Below are 6,714 nucleotides of genomic sequence, written 5' to 3'. Positions count from 1 at the left end.
GAAAAGAAAGAAAATGCATAACATTTTATTTAACTTCAAATAAATAATTCATGTAAATATAAAATTGATTTTGCATAAAAAACAATAAATATATAACAGTCTTGAATCACAAACTCTTTTATACTTTGTAATCCATATTATAAAAATAAACTGAACACTACATAAAACACTAGTATATATTTAAACTGCTACAGGCATAATACATATTTGTAATAAAATTATTTTAAGTAATAATACAATAAATGTGATAAAAATATACTATGAAAGTAAACTAAAAATATAAACAGTATGAGAACATTCATAAGACTTTATATGTGATACAAAACATAAATAACAGTTTTACTGTGTAATAATCACAGGATTAGCATAAGGACTTTCTTCACAGTAGCCACTGCAGTTATTGACTATTGCAAAAGATCACAGAACAACTAGAATATATCATACAATTTTTATGTTCTCTTGTATGGTGCTATGGTAAATGGTTAAGTGCATGGCTGAGAAGTACCTTTGCAAGAAAACAATGTTCTAAGATTCACTAGTGAGGGACTTCATGATGTAAATCACTCATTATTATTCTGTGAACATATATACAGCACTGGGCACATGAGGAAATGTCTCTTATTCCTGCAATTGCAACCCTCCAGCTTTGGCATGCTTCTGTCTCTTCCCTAATTTTCCTGTCTAGCAGCCTTGTGATGTTGCTTCTGATACAACAGCATCTGATAATAGTAGTCCTCCTTTGTAAATTTACTAAGCCTTCATCTCTTTCTTCCTATGGAGGCTGGTAAAGAAGATCTGCTTTCACTTGTATTAGGAGGAGGTACTGGAGATTCAGAAGAGTTGCTGGTGCTTGAACCAGGCCTAGGGGATTCTAAGAAGATGTGACTGTGATGTAAACTCTCTCGATGGCATCTCGACCCAGTTCATCAAGTGTTAAGCTCAGCTTCCAGAGGAGTCACTTCAGTTGCCTGATCTGGATTTTAGGCAACTGCTGCTAATAGTACCCAAGGAACGGAGGGTGATGCAATTGTAGCTACACAGACAGCTGCAAAGGGAGACAAAAGACCAGTTTAGAACAATTACAAGTATTAGTTTCATAGCTCCTGGAGGGTGAGATAATTTATTGCATGTTCCATTTTGAATAAAGACTGTTATCAATTACTTTATTCTAAAAGTTTATCACATTACATTAGTCAAAATTAATCACCAATAACAGTTATGTAACTTTGTGTATAAAAAAATCACGAAAACAAAAAAGTTAGTTGACCCACTGTTTTGTATCACATGAAAGTCTATAATATGAGTGTGGTGTCACTTCCCTCCTGGTGAGTCTGGCTTGAAGAAGTGGAGACGCTCATCCTGCAGCAAATTGTTTTAGGTAAGAGCCTTTACTGAAATTAAATTAGCTGTTTTGGGAGAAGATTTAGTTTATAGCTGGTAAATAATTGATGAAATCGCTGTGGGATGTAATAATTAGCTAATATAAGGTTTTACATTGAGCACTAAACCCAGTGCATGTTGGCTTGTCAACAAATTATTGGCAAGCAGTTGAAATATTTTCATTTAAATTTTACTAAGGCACAAGACTTGAATATATCAGTGAAGAGTGTGTGTGTGTGTGTGTGTGTGTGTGTGTGTTGTGTGTGTGTGTGTGTGTGTGTGTGTGTGTGTGTGTGTGTGTGTGTGTGTGTGTGTTGTGTGTGTGTGTGTGGTGTGTGTGTGTGTGTGTGTGTGTGCGTGCACGTGCATCCGTCCGTCTGTCCATGCATGCGTGTGAGACATATTAGAAGTTGTATAACTTAGGTGTGTGTGTGTGTGTGTGGGGGGGGGGGGGTCACTTAATGTTAGCTGGTATCCACATAAGTTCTGAGGCAATTTAGACTAAAATTTTGAGACTGTCTCAAGTGTCTAAAGGCTGGCATGCTGACAAATATTAAATTATCAGTGTCGGAAAAGTTCAACTGCCTTGTAAATTCTCACCGTGAATATTTTTACACGTGCTTCCATACTCCTCAAATTTGAACCAATGTGTTGTATTTAAGCTAGAATCATACTCATAACAATTTGCACTGATATTGCCATCCATAGGTCTCTCATTCTTTACAATCTGATGATGATGAAAAAAAAAAGTTTAAAAATTTCTGGTTTAGATTGTCTTTATGATTTAATGCATTCATTAAACATTTCAAACAGGAAATTTGTACTTAGGTACAGATTGTTCCAGCATCTGATCTCATAACATTTTGGTTATTCGTCCAGCTGCATACGAAACAACTCTTTCTTTGTGCACGAACATACTTTCACACTTGCACATATGCAATAATTGTCTTCAACACATCACTCATTTGATTCATGGTTGGTCTCTCCTGGGATATTTTACCAGCACTTTCTGTTTGGACACCTGTGCTGAAGAGCTATTTTCCCAGCAGCATTGCAGGATGCAATATTTGTTTGACAATTGAAAATCCTCAGCTTAATGCCTCAGCAGCAGTGCAATGCTCACAACTTTTCTTGCAACTGTCTGAAATGAATATTACAATGTGCTCCAGGATGTCAAAATATCTTGTTTGAATATTTCTGATAGAATTTCGTATTTCCAGACAGGGTTGGTGCCAGAGGGAGGCGGGGAGCTGCAGGGAGCCAGACCCTCTTCAGATAAAATACAGTTTGCCAAAGGGAAATATCAAAGGAAAAGACAAGCTTCATTTGCGCATGAATGTTTATCAGTATAAATGTTTTGATCTTTCCTAACCTTGTGGATCAAGGGGCTGTTGCTCAAGAGTTGATTAATTTTATTAGCAAATTATTAACATAATCAAAAGAAAATGAATAAGAAACACTGAGTAATTTAAAGATTCAGGTAGGGATGACGGGGTATGATTTGAGAGAGAGAGAGAGAGAGAGAGAGAGAGAAGAGAGGAGAGAGAGAGAGAGAAGAGGGGGGAAGTGAGAGAGGAGAGAGAGAGAGGAGAGGAGAGAGAGAGAAATAGGAATGTTTGATATCCAGCAATGCACCACCCCAATACAGTTTGTTGATGTTGATTCAAAGGACAAAACATGCAATGACATGCTTCTCAATGCAAAATACCCCCCCTAAATTCTTACTTTACTGGCATATAGAGTAGATGCCCATCAATCTATAGCAGGAGCATGAATAAGGATCAAACTCTAATGTGAATAAAGACACAAGCTTCAAATGGTTCTGGAAAGCAACAATGTTCTTTATAGTGCCAATGTTGTTTTGAAGAACATGTGCAAGCATGAAAGTATGTTTATGCGCTCATGTATGCCAGACGAATAGGCAAATGTTTTGAGATCTGGTGCGGAACAATAACAATGGGGAAAACAATTACCATTACCATTTTCTGTGGCAAAAAACTAATATTTTGCCATAATAGTAACAAAAAACTTATGGCATGCCATGGCATGTACAAATATCCCACCCAGCAGCTAGGGGTTAATCTGTACCATGATTACTGCAGAGTTTGAGAATTCCCTAGTCCCTGGCTAGAGAAAAGAATAGGTTAGGTCTAAGGGTTCACGGGCTGGATACTCAAACAACCCTTAAGTTACAATGTTGAAGACGTTGTAACCGACTTACTACATTGTACTTTACGAACTCTTGCTATATTTATATTGTAAGTGCCCCCATACTAAAAGCAACAACAACAACAATAATGCCATGGAAGTTACAACTCAAAAGAAAAGAAGACCAAATTTCTCAGATGAAGAGCTGTTGGCTTAATAGAAGCTGTGGCAACGAAGAAGAATGTGGTTCTAGGTAAATTAGATAACAAATAACTGCACAAGTGAAAAATAACGCCTGGGAGAGTGTGACTAAGGAGGTGAATCTTGTTGCTTGCATACCGAGGAATGTGAATGAAGTGCATAGGAAGTTCACAGACCTCAGAGCAGCCGTCAAAAAAGGCAGCACAAGAGAAAAAACACATGGGAGGAACAGGTAAGATTTCAAAGGTAAATTTTGTTCTGGAAATTCTTTAGGTACCCTCAACACTAGCTGTTGAAATTGCTCACAAGTGCTTGAAACCTTATCTTTATAGTCAGAGTAAAGGAAATTCAGTACATGTCATATAATAACTTGATATTCTTGTCACAGAATAATTGAAGTAGGAGTATCAAATATATTTTTTTATCATTGAATATCCATGACACAGTAATTCAAAGGGTAATAATATCAAGTGCAGAATATGATAGTACACTCACTGACACATAACACAATATCGAGACTAAACATAATGTCATAAAGAAAATAGAATAGTAATTACCTATATATCAGTTCTCTTATTCAAAGAATTCTAGAATTTTGAGGGGTTAAACAAAGGCCAACAATATAACTTAAAGAATGGTAATATTAATTGCATAACCTTATTTGTTTGATATTATTTCATTTCTGAGTGTGTATTGATTTAAAGAATAACTTATTTCCTGAAAAATTTGCAATTATAAGAACAATTTTCACCTTATAAACATCCTTCACAAATGTAGTCTAATGGAGGGATTTTTTGAAGTAAATAAAATAAATAAAGTTGTAAATAACAGTATTACATGTAGGATCTTATTGTGTTTCATATTCTTATTAGTGTTTAATATTTAAAAAATAGTCATTTCTTGAATTACCTTCATAAATGTATAATAATTAAGATATTTATTTTTTTTACTAGATTAAAAATAGCAAACTCAGCTGTGAATCATACATAATAAATATCAGCATAATCATTTCAGATCACATCATAACACAATTATGCAACTGGATTTAACAATGGTCACTCAAGCAATTTTACCATTTGATATGAAGGCTCAGTTTTTTATGATTTTTTTCTAGTTTAAAATTAATTTTAGAATAAAGTTTATATTGCAGGTAAATTACCTGAATTAATATTACTGCCCACAATGAAGACAAGATGGGGCATGGGATGTGAGAATATTAACAAAATCAGAAAAAAGTTATCAATGTCATTCATTATCAAGTAAAAGACTTATGATAAGTTCAGAATCCCTATATTTTATTGATTTATTAACCTTTGTTCTTGGTTTCCAGGTGGTGGCCCAGCAGTTCTCACAAACTACACTCCTGTTGAAGAAGCTATGCTGACACTGATTGAGCCTGTTGCTATTACCGGCTTATTAGGGGTTTATGAAAATGAGACAGAAGTTGATGGTGAGTTAAGATGTTTTAAATCAAGAGGGGGGATAAATAATCTATTCCCTTTTCGTGATATGGTTATATTTCAAAATTTTTGTAATATTTTACTCTTTTTAATTTTAAGCAGCAACACATTCTAAATACAAGAAATGGTAAAATTATTTATATGCTGATATATATTTTATTCTTATTTTTGTTATAATTAGTTGAGTTTTGGTTTAGGAGTATGATACATGCAATGTCTTATCAGTCTCAAGAAATGTATATTATAAAATTTAAAATAGTTTTGTATTTTTAGATGTTACAGAACTAACTCCTGGCCATCGGGGATAGCATCTCAGATCATAACACACTCAGCAGTTATTGTAACATTGGATGAGGGCACTTCAGAGGAGCAAAGAAATAACAATACCCATTGTGTCAATGGACCACACTTACTCCTCAGAATTACCTCCTTTTTTAATAGAAGACAGTAATGCTCAAGATGGATTTAGTGCAACAGCCCTTTCAAGAACAGAGCAGGCCAAGGTCTCAACTTGAGTCAGAAGGAGGTAGTGCATGGTCGTAAAAGCAGACCAGAGGAAAGGAGAATTTTGCCTGACATGCTTCAGGTACAAATATAGAAAGTCACTTGAACAGCTTGTAAGCTCAGTGAAAGACATTGCATCAGCATTACAACAATTGCTGGTGTTATGAAAGATAGGGTATAAGTTCCTATTTTTTATCAAATGTTATATTTTTTAGTTTTTTCCCATACAATACTAGTCTTAATCTACTCAGTTATAGCACACAGTTGATATTAATTTGTGATAGGCATTTGTATATTTAACAGTCATAATATTAAGTTGTAGCTTGAGAGACTGTTATTATACAAATAAGTCTTTATTTGGAATTACTATATTATTTTTGTATTGTAGATTAAGGCAAAAGTCCCTTAAATATTATTTATTTTTTGTTCACATTAATATTTGCATTGAGGTTGTGAGAAGTGTCTTTTTGTTATGTTGTAGAGTAAGACCTTTTTCCAGTTTGAAAGAATCATATTTTTATAGGGATTTTATTTATTTATTGTTATTATTATTTTTTTTTTTTTTGAAAAAAAAAAAAAAAAAAAAAAAAATTAGGTTAAGGAAGTAAATGTTTGTTGTTTAGAAATGGCAATGATAATGTTAACTATAATAATTCTGGTGCTGTCAATTAAGATTGATTTACTTCGTGATACTGAGACAAGAGCTGTATTTAAGTTCAATTTTTTTTCTGGTTTTGATGTTGTAGGGTAAGGCATAAAGCAAATATATATTTATTTCTATTCTAATATTTATGATCACATGTAATTAGGTTTGAGGAAAAGCTTTACTCTTATTTTCTAATGTTCTATAGCCTTATTTGCATATTCGTATTGCTGCGATATAAATTACTTGCTTCAAAAGATTTTTGTTTATTTCACTTTTAAGGCAAATCAAATCTGTCTTGTGGTCATAATGCACCATGAGAAAACTATGTACTTACATTTTGTACCTTTTGAGTAGTACTGTTTTTGTATGTATGTA

The 6,714-nt window shown here is 33.8% G+C and overlaps 1 long non-coding RNA gene across 1 annotated transcript in view; it reads right to left on the bottom strand.

Moving 5' to 3' along the window:
• Positions 1-382: 382 nt before the first annotated feature.
• The window catches only part of LOC119569783, an 8,548-nt gene continuing 2,216 nt past the window's right edge, over positions 383-6,714 (bottom strand). The window contains exons 2-3 of the long non-coding RNA XR_005228319.1: positions 1,272-1,359; positions 383-1,045 (exon numbers count right to left, since the gene is read on the bottom strand). This is a non-coding gene — a long non-coding RNA (uncharacterized LOC119569783). The remainder of the gene's footprint in view (positions 1,046-1,271; positions 1,360-6,714) is intronic.

This window comes from Penaeus monodon, unplaced genomic scaffold, assembly GCF_015228065.2.
Source record: "Penaeus monodon isolate SGIC_2016 unplaced genomic scaffold, NSTDA_Pmon_1 PmonScaffold_1866, whole genome shotgun sequence".
NCBI lineage: Eukaryota > Metazoa > Arthropoda > Malacostraca > Decapoda > Penaeidae > Penaeus > Penaeus monodon.
This window is presented reverse-complemented; position numbering and strand designations above follow the sequence as displayed.